Source organism: Varanus komodoensis, unplaced genomic scaffold, assembly GCF_004798865.1.
Source record: "Varanus komodoensis strain SLA01 unplaced genomic scaffold, ASM479886v1 scaffold7_3, whole genome shotgun sequence".
NCBI lineage: Eukaryota > Metazoa > Chordata > Lepidosauria > Squamata > Varanidae > Varanus > Varanus komodoensis.
The window spans coordinates 17,332,560-17,348,520 of record NW_025336480.1 but is presented as its reverse complement, the minus strand read 5'-3'; the positions used below and the strand labels follow the sequence as shown (position 1 = coordinate 17,348,520).

At 40.5% G+C, this 15,961-nt stretch overlaps 1 long non-coding RNA gene across 1 annotated transcript in view; it reads right to left on the bottom strand.

The window, feature by feature from the left end:
• Positions 1-1,120: 1,120 nt before the first annotated feature.
• Positions 1,121-15,961, bottom strand: part of LOC123035788 — a 55,211-nt gene continuing 40,370 nt past the window's right edge. The window contains exon 3 of the long non-coding RNA XR_006417029.1: positions 1,121-1,698. This is a non-coding gene — a long non-coding RNA (uncharacterized LOC123035788). The remainder of the gene's footprint in view (positions 1,699-15,961) is intronic.

Below are 15,961 nucleotides of genomic sequence, written 5' to 3'. Positions count from 1 at the left end.
CAAGGCTCTCACCTTGCAACCACCATATGGGTCACTTTTACTCCATTTCTACCTTTTGCCATTATGAACATCCCTGCAACCTGCCACCTCCCCTCTTTGCTAGTCATCCTTCCTGCACGGAGGGAAAGTTACAGGCTCTCGTTAGTGACATCAGAGTTCCCATGGCTACACACTGAGAACTGACAGCCAACAGATTTAATGTAAGTGCATGGAGAGACAGAACGGGCTACAGTTACTGACAGGAAGAAATCATGCATTCGTCTTTAATCACCAAGAAGAAAGAGACTTGGCTGACTTGTGGGGACTACAACATTCAGATCAACTTTTACTTTAATAAGGTCCTGCCACAGTCATCATCCGCCTGGTTCTATTTCTTGTTCTTCCGAAAGAAAGGGGAGGAAGAGCTGTGCAGTTGTTTCTGTGGGCCATAGAGGATTTATCCTTGAACCACAGTTCTGTGCAACTCAGAGCATATGCTAGAGGTCAGCAACTGGGGTTCTCAGAACCAAGTCCAGACCCCAGCAGCGTTCAAACTGTCAATCTAAATAGAAGTGAGCCGTGCGGATGGATCAGTGGCTGTGGTGATGGGAATCTGACCAGCCAAGGCCACACATTCTTCCACACAGCCAACGTACAGGCCAGTTACTGAGCACAGGGTTTTTGTTCACACTCCAAATGTGTCTCTCCAACCCTATGCATATTTTCTTGCATGTGAGATGGCCCAGAAACTAGTGCCATCCAACTTATTTGGGGACTTATTTCCTTGATCAAGAAAGATCAAGGAAAAACAAGCATCAGCCCTTGGAAATTCCCATCAATTTCCTTCCTCGCATTTCATCCTGCTTCTTTGTGCACATAATTCTACATCACTGTAATGGAATATGAGAGTTCTTCATTTCATATCTACAAAACTTTGTGAGGAAGTTCACAAGAGGCCAGTGACAATTTACCTGAAATTTAGCCCTGTTTTTAAGCATCTGCAGCTTTGGTGCAAAGGCAGTTTTCAAAGAATTCAATGAAATGCTCTTTTTTTTTCTTTTTTCTTTTGAAAAATGGTGGTAAACTCATCTAACATCCCAAACATCCCAAAGAGTCTTCTGCTGAAAACTACATCATCCATATATTTAGAAGGACCATATTCCTAAAACTTTTCAATAGCCTTCTCAACATGGGAACATACCAGATGTGTTGGTCTACAACTCCCAGTATCCCCAGTCAGCGCAGGGTCATACCACTGGAATGATGCAAGCTGTAGTCCAACAAATATATGAGGCACCAGGTTTGGGACAGGGAGGGAGACTATCATATAAGGCTATTAATTGATGGCAGATTCTTAAACTTGCAGTTTAGCCCAGCTGAACGCCAGCAGAACAAACACCTGCAAAGAACAGAAAGCACATTCTCTTCCTAAAGGCATTAGTGTAAGCATGACTTCAGGCGCATATGCTGCCCAAACAGTGTATTGCAGATACACAACTCTTGCAGAAAGGCATTTCATTCTTCTCACTCTAAAATATTAAGCCCATTAATGTACAAGAACTAAGTGTGTGAAGACTGTCCATCACCTACCAGAACTCCAGGAAATATTCTTCTAATAGCTATACTTGCATGTCCTTACAGGTCCTTTCCAAGTCCACCACTCTATGATTCTACGAGGTATGATTTAAATTACTATGTTCCTTCATTTCCTCACTTTTCCTGCAAAATACAAGATACAATTCTTTGTAAACCCAGAACTTGTGAGATGTGTACACGTTGTGCAAAATTAGATATATATTTCTTTGCTTTTAATTTGGTTAATTAAGATTACAAGATTTTGTTTTATTATATGGTTTGGTATAGAACAGACCCAGGCAACACAGGAGCCTAATTGTCTTCTAGTTTCCAAGTTCTGAAATAAAACTTTATGGTAACCTTGCAAGTTAGACTATTTAAAAAACTGTATTACAAACAAATCACCAGAATTATATGCTATCAATTTTATGCTATCAAATTTAGCACAAGCACATTATATATATATATGAGAATATGACAATTAAAAGGAACCTTTTCTAAAAGCTGGCAACCATTGACAGCCCCTTTCCCCAAGGTGCCCCTGGGACATTTTGAAGGGAATTTCCAGCTGTCAAAACAGGGATTGTGAAAGCTAATTTCACAGCTGGCCTTCATGATTTGAAGGGCAAAAAAGGTAAAAGGGGGAAAAGAACTGCAGCATGCCCAAAATGTCTCAAGATTGCAAGGGGGGGGGGGGAGCCAGTGTCAGTTTCCCCCAAGTGCAGCTTGGGCACTTTAGAGAGGCTTGTACTGGTACTTGCCTGGGAAATTATTCTCAAAATCACCGGGGGAGGGGAGGGGTTGCTACTGGATCAATAGCAGATTGCTCATATGCCTGATGGGTTCAGTCACCAGGGTTTGGGCAGTATGAGAGCCCAACATGGCACAACAACACCTAGAATAGTCCGGGGCTGTCTGGGTGGCTTGTTGCCCAAAACAAGCCACACTGGGAAAAGTGGCCCACGTTTAAACAACAAGACAACCCAGAAGACCATAAGAAAAGCCATGCAGGATCAGACTCAAGCTCCATCTAGCCCAGCACTCCATACAGATGATTGGCAAACCAGTTGCCCACAGGATCCCTCAAGCAGGATGGGCGCAAGATCTCCTGCCCAGCTCTTCAGCAACTGGTGCACGCAGGCAGGCCACCTCTGGTAAAGGAGGCAGCACACAGCCAGCAAGGCTGGTAGCCACAGATAGCTTCCTCTCTCATGAATCTGTCCCATCAGCTTTTAAAGCCATCCCATTTGCTAGCCATCACCACTTCCCATGGCAGTAAATACCATAGTTTAACTATACACTATGGGAAGAACTTCCTTTTATCTCTTCTAAACCTCCCACCAGTCAGCTTCATGGGATGACTCTGGGTTTGAGTGTTATGGAAGAAGGAGAAAAATGTCTCCCTTTCTACTTTCTCCATACCATGCATTATTTTAAACACCATTATCATGTCTCCCCTTGCTCACCTTTTTTCCTAAGCTGAACAGTGCCAGTTGTCACAGCTGTTCCTCATATGGGAACTGCTTGAGCCCTCTGATCATTTTTGCTGCCCTTCTCTGTACTTTTTCCAACTCAGTAATGTCCTTGTACAGGTAAGGCAACCAAAAATGAACACAATGTTCCGATTGTGATTGCACAAAGATCTGTATCAGGGAACTAAGATTTTGGCAGTTCTGTTTTCGGTTCCATTCATAATTAAGCCTAACATGGAGTTTTCCTTCTTCACAGCAGATGAGCACTGGGCTGACATTTTCACAGAGCTCCCTACAAGTATCCCCAGATCCCTTTCTTTCTCAGGCACCATTAGTTTAGATCCCATCAGTGAATACTGGAAATTGGGATTTTTTGCCCCAACATACATTGCATTTGCTTACATTGAGCTGCATTTGCCATTTCGATGCCCATTCTCCCAGCCTGGAAAGATCACTGGCTACCTCACTACTTACTCCTAATTCCAGATAATTTATTAACAGGTTGAAAAGCACTGGTCCTAATACAGAACCCTGTGGGATTGCACTGGTGACATCTCTCCATTTGGAGAAAGCGTCATTTATTCCCACTCTCTGACTTATGTCCTTTACCCAGTTAGTGATTCATAAGAGAACCCCTCACTATTGTTCCATGACTGCTTAGTTTGCTCAGAAGCATTTGGTGAGAGTTTGTGTCAAAAGCCTTTTGGAAGTCCAAGAAAACAATATCCACTGGATTGCCCCTGTTCGTGTGTTTACTGACACTCTCAAAGAACTTCAATAAGTTAGCAAGACAAGACTTCCCCTTGCAGACACCAAGCTGATTTTTCTTTTTCAGCAGGGCTTGTCCCTCTATTTGTTTACTGATTCTACCTTTAATAATGCTTTCAAGCAGTTTACTACCTAAATCAGATGTTAAGCTAACTGGACTGTAACCTGGACCCCTTTTCAAAAATTGGTCTTATATTGGTCATTCTGCAATCCTCTGGTACACAGACTAATTTTAGGGACATGTTAAATATTTTGGTAAGAAGGTCAGCAATTTCATGCTTGAGTTCTTTAATAACTCTAGAATGGATATCATCTGGACTGGGTGACTTGCTGACTTTCAGTTTGCCAGTAAGATTGAGAATTCCCTCTTTTGTCACTACTATTTTCCTAATTCCTCAGACTCCTTTCCAGAATACATAAGCTCAGGGACAGGTATCTGCTCTTCATCCTTTGCTGTAAAAACTGATGAAAAGAATTCATTCAGCTTCTCTGCAATCTCCTTGTCCCCCCTTAGTGCTCCTTTAATACTGTTATCATCCAATGGTCCAACTGCTTTCTCAGCCATTTTATTTCCTTTGATATATTTAAAGAACTCTTTATGGTAAGCCTTTAAATTGTTAGCCTTTATACTGTTAGTGATTTGCTCCTCAAACTGTTTCTTTGATTCTTGGATATTCTGCTTACATCTCCCTCAAGCAAGCTTGTGGTCCCATCTGTCCTTTTCACTTGGGCAAAACTTCCATTTTTTGAAGGAAGCTTTCTTCTCCCTAATAGCTTCCTTGACTCTATGCGTTAGCCATGCTGGTGATTTCCTAGACTTTGTGCTACTTTTTCTCATGTGTGCTATGCATATTATCTGTGCATCTATTATACTGGGTTTTTTTGGTAATCTCAAAGCACTTTGAAGTGATTTAAACATCTTGATTTCCCTTTTCAGCTTCTTCTTTACCAGTTCTCTCATTTTTAAGCAGCTGCCTCTTTTGAAGTCAAATTCAACTGTGTTTGACCTCTCTGGCAGTCTTCCACCTAACTTTATATTAAATCTAATACCAGCGTGGTCACTGTTACCTAATGGCTCAATAACATTTACATCCTGTGCTATGTCCTGGGCAACCCCACCTACAGCTAAAATCAAGATTGTTTCTCTTCTGGTTTGTTCCATACCAACTGCTCTAGGGCACAGTCATTTATAACATCATGAAATTTAACCTCTCTGTCAGAACTGGAAAATGCATTTATCCAGTCAATGTGTGGGTAGTTGAAGTCCCCCATTATTAGAGTACTGCCTTTGTTGGAAGCCTCCCCAATTTCATTTCTCATCTCAAGATCACCCTGAGCATTCTGGTGCAGGGACAATAACATAACCCTATGACTAAGTTAGATTTGGAGCCAGGAATTTTCACCCATGATGAGAAATCTTCACACTTTTGATTTTCAGTTTTGCTGGACTCTATGCCCTTCTTAAAATAGAGGGCAATGCCTCCTCCAGTACACTCTTTCCTGTCTTTCCTATATAGTTTATATCTAGAGAGAATGCTATACGATTCATTCATCTGCTCCACCAGATTTCCATATGCTCACTATATCTAGCGTCTTCTTTATCACCAGGTACTTCAGTTCTCCCATTTTGGTCCTAAGGCTTCTAGTATTTGCATAGAAACACAGTGTCCCTCTCCACCTATGTACTACTATTGTTCTGGCACTTTGTCCTCTCCAACTGGTTATCCTTGCTTACCGAAACCTCATTACCTACTCCCTCCACTCCTGCACTTGGGCAATCTGAAACTCTCTTCCCACACCTTCATCCACTAGGAATGATTTGAACCTAACTAGATGCTTCCCAGCTCCCATTGGCTTCCCCCCAGGGTTCAGTTTGAAAGCTGCTCTGCCACCTCTTTTATGCTATGCACCCGCAATCTGGTTCCATTCTGGTTCAACTGGAGCCTGTACAGGCCCTGCTTGTTCCAACATGTTCCCTAGTGCCTAATAAATGCAAAACCCTCCTCTCTACACCACTGTCTCATCCATGCATTAAGACTTCTCAGCTGCACTGTCTAGCTGGCCCTGTGCATGGACCCAGTAGCATATCAGAGAAGGCTACCTTGGAGGTCCTGGATTTCAACCATCTATCCAACAACCTAAATTTGGCTTCCAGGACCTCACAACTACATTTCCACATGTCATTGTACCAACATGGACCACAACCACTGACTTCACCCCTGCAATCCATCATGGATGGGAAAGCACAATGGTTTCTCGTATTGTATGAACTCAGTTAACAAGTCCAAAGCAGCAGGTTCTGAAATATTTTTCAAGTCTCTGATACAGAAGCATACATGTGGGAAAGATGAATACTAATGGAGAACTACCAAAGGTGGTAGGGTAAGATGTTAAGTTCATTAATTGTTCAGCAGTTATAGTAACCCCTCTGACTACTACACAAACAGGAAGAAGGGGGGAAATATTCCCAAGCACAGGTCTTTACCTTTGGCAAGAAGTTAGTTTCATTCACATACAAGAAGGTAGATTCTAGCTAAAGCGGCTGCTCAAAATTAGGTTTCAGATGTCTTGAGTCACGGTCAAACATAGTTGCTCTAGTTCAGCAGTGCTGTGCAGAATGGAATTCAGCTCAGCATGCAGAACGAACATCAGAAGCAATGGTTCCCCTTCCGCCAAGCTGCCACTATTGCTCCATGCTCCATTTCCTCAAGATCAAGCCCATTCCATCCCACGGAGTCCTATAAAACACATCCTAGAGCAAGCAAACAGTACAAGATGTAATGGACTAGAACATCTCCCAGCATGAACAGCAAGTACCTTTTGTAAGTTGATTATGCACCACACTCCAAGCCACAACCAAAATATTATCTTTATCAAGGAATCCACACCATCTAGATCACAGCATGCCATGTCACAGGGGAAAAAGGAAGCCACACACAGAGGAGAATGTTGGCAAACACACAGACCCAGAGAGTCGAGGCCCATGATGCTGAGGAATCAACAAAAGGGTGACTCCAGTCAGAGGAAGGCTATGACAGTCAGACTAGTTCAAGTATTAAAAACCTTTTAATAATGTTAACATATTAAAAATCTTGAGGGAGGGCCATATTTCAGTGGTAGAGACCATGCTTCAAATCAGGGGTGGGCAACTTGTGGCTCCCCAGATGTTTTGGCCTGCAATCATCCCCGCCCCTAATTGGCTATGTTGGAAAGAGGTAAAGGGAGTTCTAAACCAAAATATACGGAGGGCCACACCCACACATTGCCCATCCCTGCTTTACTTGGATAAGGTGCCGGACTCAAGCCCCAGCATCACTGAGTAGGAATGACAAAAACCTCTGTCAGAAACACCAGAGAGGAGTTACCAATCAGCAAAGATAATACTGAGTTCAATCAACCCAATGGTCTGACATGGTATAAGACAAGTTGTCAGAAAAATATCTTTTCATAAAAATGATGATGATGATTTTCTAATTGCAAGGGATCACACCTAAAGTAAAATAATAGCCTTTATATACGTCTGTCTGTTCCTATGACCTTTGGTGGGAGATTAATTCTAGAATTGTATGTTGGTAAACAGATGCCACCTGTTCTCAAATGCAATAGCAAACTCATTTTATTTGCCTCAACCTCCTTCTCAAAAACTTGTTTGTTAACCTGAACAGGCCAAATTCTTATTACCTGTCTTCATAAAAAACAGATACTTCAAGTGCATGTTAGCTGGTGAACTATAATAGTTTTGAAAACTGTCCACCCTCAGAATGCACATATGGGGGAATGCTTTTCTGAACTGTGTCAGCCCTACAAATGTTTAAGTGTTCAATTTGCAGCGTTGTTGTTAATATTTTTGACACAAGAACATTTTCAAATAAGAGATCACCTGCATCTTTCCGAGGTGGAACAATCTCAAAGAGAGTTGAGAAGGGAAGTACAAAACAGTACCTTTCCATTGGCTTAGATTATACAGCCTTGCCTGCAATGATCTATTACTCTTTGCATTTGTTTCAGTTTCTGATTTCAATCTTGAATAAAGAAGACTGAAAATGGGTAGCACCACGCGGAAAGTGGCACTGCAGGATACTGTATACAAGTATCAGGGCTTCCCCAATTTATGTAGTAAGAAGCATAAAAATTTGAAGAGACTATTCCATGACTCAGTTATTCCACATGGCACTAATTATGAAAAGGCAGCTCATACATAGGAACAACCAGCTCAACTTTCTTGCCCCTGTGGAAAGGAAAAGGCCAATCCTAAAACTGCAGGCAGCAGGCATTGTCAGAGAAGAAGCAGCCCACTGCCCACCCACAAGCCTGCAACACTGTTTTCTAAAAGAATGGGCAAGCCACATACTATCCTGAGTACTAGCAAATCATCCCAAGTCTCCTGGCTGTTTGGCTGTCTCTAGAGAGCCACAAAAAACCATGGCTGTTTCCAAACAGTTAACCTAAAGTTAAGTTGCTGAAAGGTATTAGGTGATAGCACAACAGGGTTTTTCACTACTACTATTACCACCACCACCTGATTGTCAAATCGAGACTCTAGTCAATTTCACTGCCATGTCACATGTAGGGAGATATCATAAAAATAATTAGAAGGCATAATCCTGGCCAAGCCTACATTAAACATAAGCACATCTTTCAAACAGCTAGTGATCCAAAAAACAATAGTTCTGGTTTAAGAATACATAAGTTTTGCATTCTGCACAAGTAATTACACTCAAAAGAAGCAAATTTTCATAGGCAGCAGACAAATATTTTCTAACATAATGTAGATATTATACATATTTGCAAGCCGCTACTGGAATACTTATTAAGGCTACCTGCCTTTTGTCTCTGGCCTAGCTCTCATTATCCAACAGAGAAGTTCAACCATTCCTTTGATATCCTCCCTCTATACTCATCCCTTTATCCACTGCCAAGCTAATCTCAGGGTGAACCCTTTCACAGGTTTACAAAATTCACCTACAGCACAACATCCTTGTACAGGAAATCTTTTGTCTTTGTAGCTTCAAAGACAATGGACCTAACTCCTTCAAACATTCAGTCAAATGTGTTTTGCTCCCAAAAGCTGGAGCAAAATGCTGGCTGGAGCGGTGAGCACTTATATCCTACATTTGGCATACAGATGAAAGAGGTTCACCTTCTAACAATGACCCAAGCTCAGTCCCCTGAAGGCAGGCTCTAGTCTGTACTTAATGCAGCCTCCTCTAATCTGAGATCCCTGACAAACAGCATTAAAATCAACCCAGCTTTCTAAGTAAGCTCTCCACGGTTGTGCTCCCTCTCTCTTTCCACCCACACCGCCCCCCCACACATACACACTCAGCTTGCTAGACTGAACGATGGCACATTTGTTCCTCTGTTGCTCTCTTCCTTCCCAATCTAGGCCACCTGCTCCTTAGAGACTTGGAAGAAACATATTCTTACAAGTTGGAGAGGGGAGTGGCTAGCATTCTATGTTAGGGTCACGGGGTCTGACTATAGCCAATAGGAAGAACATTAACAAGGCACACAATACACTTTCGAAGGATGGTGGGAAATTTTAATACCAAATGAATGCACACACTATATGTCCTCATTCCCCACTGCTAGTTGTGTCTATATTTAAATTACCATGGATCATCTGCTTAAAATAGATCAGGGTGGATAAAAATCAATGTGTGCATTTGCATTTGTTTTGTTTTTTTTTAAAATAGAAAGCAGTTTAAGTTTTCAAGTGTGTTCAAACATAACCTGCTTTAAAATAAAATGTATATGTAACATAAAAGAATCAACACCTACTGGTCTCTTCAAATTGAATTGTGTGCATCTGTAAGGCACATGAAAGGGTGATTTTTCCATGTAACAGAGATTATAATGAGGTGAGGAATGTAACGTTTAACTTCAAAAAGCAGGTAAGAGACACTGTCATATCACATATTACAAATATTGTATTTATTACTGTGAGTTCCTTGCTGGACAAGGAACAAGTCACTACAATTACCTGACCAAGATATGCATTCCCATATTTCACCAACAAATGGCCTTACATACCTGGTTTTATGTCCTTCAAGTACCTCAGCTCTGTGTTTATTGTTAACGTTGTTTGTGGCTGCCAAACAAAGAGGCTGGCCTCCTGGAAAAACACTTGAGAGAGTCCCCCAGCCCCATTTCTAGAAAGCTTGTACTGTGCACATTGACTTACAAGCCCCGCTTTGTTCAATAGGACTCATTTCTAAAGATAAGCACAAGTTTGCAGCTATATAAGCAAATGCCCTTGCTTATCCTTGTATGTGTTTAGAAAAAGCCAAATAGAAATTTATGTTTGCTCTAAGCCAATATACATCGGCAGTGGAAAAGACAAATGGGACGGTATCCAATACTGCAGGACCCACTGCTAGTACTTCCCAAAGCAACTGGGAACAATTTCAGAAGCGACTGAAATACTCATTTCCAGAACAGGTCAGCACAGCTCCAAGAAAGAAGCTCTGATGACCTGCCTGGTTCTGAAAACAAGGGTTCTGGCTAATTTCAAGAGTTGCTTTAGGAAGCATTAACTTCCTGTTGCGGCTGCAGGATCAGCTAAGAACACAACAAGATGAGTCAAGGTGCAAAGGCAGCACTGCACACAACCTGCACATTGCATAACTAAAGAGTTTGATTTGGGCTCCTGTATAATGGTTTGGGCTCTTGTATAAAGTCTCTATGTAGAGCAAAACCAACAGGTTATATATTGTTTTGACACCCAGTATATGGAAAACCTTTGAATTTCAAACTGGAAACTTGATTTCAATCAAGGAATTGAATCAAACCTTCCTGGAATAAATTATATCGTTTGAAATACTATCACATTACTAATGATTAGGTTTTGTCTGAGTACCTTCTACATTTGGCCCATAGTTTTCATAACAGAAAGTAACAGCTGCATTTCCCCTTAAGTTACCAAAAGTGTCTTAAAGGTACATAAATCCACAAAAACTGTTCAAGTAGAAAGTACATGTATGAACATTTATAGGCGAGACTAGCTTCCTAATCAATTCCCTCTTTTATTCTGAGTTTAGAAGAGCTATCCATGGTGCTGAACCTTCCCGATAGGTTTAGCAACATAAACAGTTCTCATATATCTCAAAATAATAGTTACAATAGATGAGTCCCACTGACACAGGATCACCCAGCCTCCCCTCATATCCTGTATCCACAAGCACCATCTTCTAATATAAAACTACAGTCCTACACGTACTTCTCAGGGAGTACGTCCCACTGGAAATAATGAATAGTCAAAATTTTACCAAGTTACAGTGCAAGTCTCTGCATGTGTACCAAGTGTCACTGGATTCCAGGTAAGTGTGGATATGAATGCAGTCTCATATTTTTAAAAGAGCTACGTGAACAAATATTTTAAGAAGTAATGTCTTAGGGCTTGCCATACACAATTCTCTAAGCTACTTCTCTTGATGAAAAGTGGCCAATTTATTCCTAACACTATACTTTGGGATTTTGTTCCCCATTGTAGTGTTCAATTCTTGTGCACATTTGTTTTACTGGCCATTTTGACATCAATTTCCCTAGCATTATGTACTCTTTCAGTATAATTTGACTGATTGGTATAGGCAACTTTAAGGCAATAGTCATATCTGATGTATCAAAGAGGCCTAGCTAAAAGGACTGTCTGAACCAAAGTTTACTTTTGATCTATTACTAGCAGGCAGGTTGACCTGGAAAAGGAGACTATTATGAGGGGAAAAATATTTCTTAATAAGGCACATGCCCCAGGCAGGTCAAATCACAGAGAACAAGTTGGGAAATATCTGGAGAACTGTAGCAGTAAACAGAAAATGCTCTCAAATCTGAGTAAATATGAAGATGAGATTTAGCAGTATGGTAGCCAATCAAAGTACAGTAACCATTCAAGGGAAGATACTGGATAGGTAGATGGAACCTCTGTTAGCCAAAATATGTGCTCGTAATTATGTTCTATACATTATGTTGATCTCCTTTCCTGTTTTTCTATAGGGTACACTGAATTTGTACAAGTGTGATAATATATTCCTGGTTAATAAAAAACAATGCAAATGCCTTCCCTACTGTTATTATTATGATTCAGTACTTTCCATTACCAAAGCCAAGCTACACAGAATTTAACATAAATCTAGATAGTCACAAATATTTGCTTAATTAGGTTTATTATCTAATTATATTTTTCCTCAATATTTAAGTTCACGAATATGATGCCTGCAGGTGCTGGCTAGACTCCCTACACTTTCTAGTTTTTATTTTATTTTAGAACTGTTTTACTATTTTTCTATTTTAAAAAACTGGAAGACTAGTATCTTGCAGAACAAAGTGTACTCCTTTTATAACTGGGTTAAAGAATGGTGTTACTTTGGCACTCAGAACCCACCTCCGCCTTGTACTTAGGTTCTTGGGCAAGTTTTCTTTTATTCTCACTAGTCTGCTTTCTGGGAAATGAAGATTTTATCATTTGCCATGCCTACTACGACAACCATTCTGTGTACAAGCCACCCTCCCCAGAGCAGCCATTTTGTAAAAGACACTCTCCCAAAATTCCAAACGTGTTCAGCAAACCAAAACATTTATCCTATCCTTAACAATTTTCCATCCTCTAGAACCTCTGCCTTTTTGCAGTTCATACACTTGCACAGGCTATTTGCTTACAATCATGTTAAACAGACCAAAAACTGAATCAAATTCCTGGTTGAAATGTGCATGTCAAAAAGGTACATATTAAATGCAAACAAAGGTCTAGTTTGGCCCTTTGTCAATGACAAATTCAAGTAGTGAACAAACAGATGCTCTCTTGCCCTCACTAGATTTGCTTCCCACGCTCAGCCCTGGGCTAGGAAGTGAACTGAGTCTGGATCAAGTCTCTGAATACTCAAGAAAGCTAGTGGGCCCCTTCTTTATGCTGAATTATTCTCCTGGTATCGTGTGTACAGAAGCAGAACTCCACTTATTTAGCAGGCCATGGATGGTAGATGACATTGCTGCAAGTTAGTTGCATACCAAGCAATCTAGTCAACATAACCCCACATCCAGAAAGAAAAAATGCATGTGGCAACAAGTTGCATAACCAGCTCCATGTCAGCAACCCAAACTATATATTCCATGCCAGTATCCATGGTCACCCACAACTAGCTGCTTGCCTCCCACAGAACAACTGCATGCTGAGACCAGGAAGAGCATTCAGTCTAATAAGCTATATGCTTTCCCTGCTTGATAGTAGTGAGTAATATACAAGTTCATGCTGTCTCATGTCCATATCAGATTGTTCTCTTCATGGTTTTTTCCTTTCTGTATGAAAATCAGTGCATTCTTCTCCAAACATATACATCAATTATGCATATCTTTGAAAAGTACTACCATCAATTAAAGTGTGGTGCATTTTTCAAAAGTACATTTTTCATGCATATTATTCAAAAGGATTGCTGTCAAATATCCCTTTTCCCATTTGCAAACGCTAATGCGAGCTTGGAAAAGTATAGTCTTCAATCACAGTTTAGATTCAAATCCATGCTTTGTTCAGGAGGTGTGAACTGGGTAGATTCTGATCAAAAACAAACTGAAACAGATTACTCATACATTCTTACTTGGCCTTTATGCTGAGCTGGTTGAAATTTTGCAAGAGAGGAGAAGCAAGAACAAGTTAACAGCTACTGTTAGAGAGCACAGCCACATCCAGCCTTTAGCTTGGCAGGCAAACAAGCTGATGCAAGGAACCAGTTTTCCCCTTGAACTCCCAAGTGCTACCATTTCTTTTCATTGTAACACAACAGAAACTCTGTCATTCTCACAAAAAAGAAAGTTGTTCCACTAAAAATAGCCTGATAACACATCTGTCTGCAACAGCCAAATAACCCCCTTGCTCCAGTACATTAGTCATCATTTGTCAATGGAAGCCACCAGAAATAACAGCATTTTTACCCATAGTGTAATTTACTCTGCTACAGCTAAATCCCAAAGGGCAACATGCAGGTAGCCTGGACTTTCTTCTATATGTCCATATAGTTTACAATGAACAGCTGTGCCTGAAACGGAAGCTCAGCCACAGTAATTGGACACCTGGGGTTGGTTTCTCACACACACATGATGAAGGGGGTCCAATACAGGGATAAGAAAAGGTGACATATTGTTAGTTTCTTCAACGAAGAGAGGTTCCTAAAGGAGAGCTATTAGACAGACTGCAGATGCTCCAAGGCTCCAAAGGCAGCAAGAAAATAAAAGAGCATTGTGTCTTTGCTTATGCTTCCCCCTTTCCAGATCCTTAAAACAAATTTTCTTTCCTGATGAATCATTCAGCAGGCAAAGCAAAAGGGTGAGGTAGGGCCCTTCCATGACAGTGAAAGTTGCACCATCTGAAACACTATGTAGCTACTTAGTGTCCCAACAGCTTCAATGTCCTTTGCTCCATAAAAAAGCTATGTTATCGCTTCTTCATGCAACCATCCAGGCAGTGAGACCCTCCTGAAAAGTCAGCATATGTTCCCCGAACTTGGAAAACCAGGAGGACAAGGTAAATTGGTGCATGCTGCTTTCTTGCAGGTTCTAGGTTTTAGCACTTGCTCCCAAATTTTAAAAGTACAGTAGGACTGACTAAATAAGACAGAGTGCTCCTAAGCTTTTGGGTTCTTCCATCTGGATACTAATACAAAGCAACAAAAAGTGGGTGGGAAAGCTTAGCAAGGGGTTGAAACCTAGAAGCATGCAACTTCTACCAGCTAAAAACTGGAGTGTTGGGTGGAGTAGGTTAGATTAGATAGGGGTCAGGGGTTCTGATGGACAAAAGCAGGTATTTATTATTTTTAGCAAATCCCATCTTCAGTTTTTCATCAATACAAAGCTGAACTTTGTGCAAGCAAGAAACAGAAGCATATGTCCAGTTCACTATGGTTTAGCATAGCTACCCCAAATCCATGCCTTCCAGATGTGTTGAGCTCTCACAATCCTTAACTAGCCTTGTCATTGGATGTATGAAGTGACACTGCATTAGGAAGATATGTTTAAATGGATAAAGAAGGAAATCAGCAACATGATTTCCATTTAACCAACTTTTACAATTAAGTAATAAAAATAACTTTGGAGGAGAACACAGAATATAGAATTCTCTCCTTAAAAAGGCAAATCAACTGTTCTAATAAACAAACAACCCTTTCTTTTGGTATTGGTATTTCTGTGCAGAATTTATTCTGTTGTTGCACCATGACTAGGTTTTTTGTACCAGTGGCACCCACAACCAGTGAAAACAGAACCAACACTTTCTAAAAGAACTTCAGAAGTAGAAAGAAATGCTCATTTTTGGAATAAATCAGCTCCCTTCTGTGAGCCCCACTGACCTGTCCCATTCCAAAAATGGGCATTTCCACTAATTTCTGGAACTGTTACTTCCCACCGAGCTAGAGGCAGGCCCCATTAGTGCACAGGCAGTTTAGGATATTGGCCAAAGTCTACAATAACCACCAGTTTGAAAGTGTTCTAGATTCAAAATCCCAAGAGCCTCAGCATTGTTTTTAAAATCCAAGTTTTAGACCTATTGACTTTCATCACAGGTTTGTGTATATAAATATCAGCAATGGTTTATGCATCATTAGAAAATGCAAAAAGTTGGCTTCAGGATCCTCTAGATTTTCATGCCTTTTCCCATGACACATGCCATAAATTTGACAAAGTGAGTGAACGTATGCAGGGCACAGAATTGATTATTTTCCCCTCCCTGCACATACCCCTGCCAACAAGTTTCATTCCCAAGACCTTCTTTTATGACTCACTAATCCATTATCATCACAGCTGCCCACTTAGGAGCATAACTTGTATTTGTTTAATGGATCACTTTTTGGCAGTATAGATTACAAGATAAAGGACCCTGAATGAGATCACAGTAGGAGACAAGAAGTCAAAGACTCTTTTCCTTTATCAGTCACAATGAGGTCCCACTCCAGATTGAGTCTGGTGATTGTTTTGATGTTTAAAAAGACAGAGCTGAAGGCTATATCTGAATTAATGTGTAATTTGACCTCCAATTTTAAATTCATTTTATTGTGAATTTCAAAATCAAAAACCAAACCTAAAAATTAAAATAAAATAATTTATTAATAAAAAACAATTATTCAAAAAAATTTCAAAAAAGGCAGTCCTGATATCCATATATTTCTGCATTTGTAAATTACATCTAA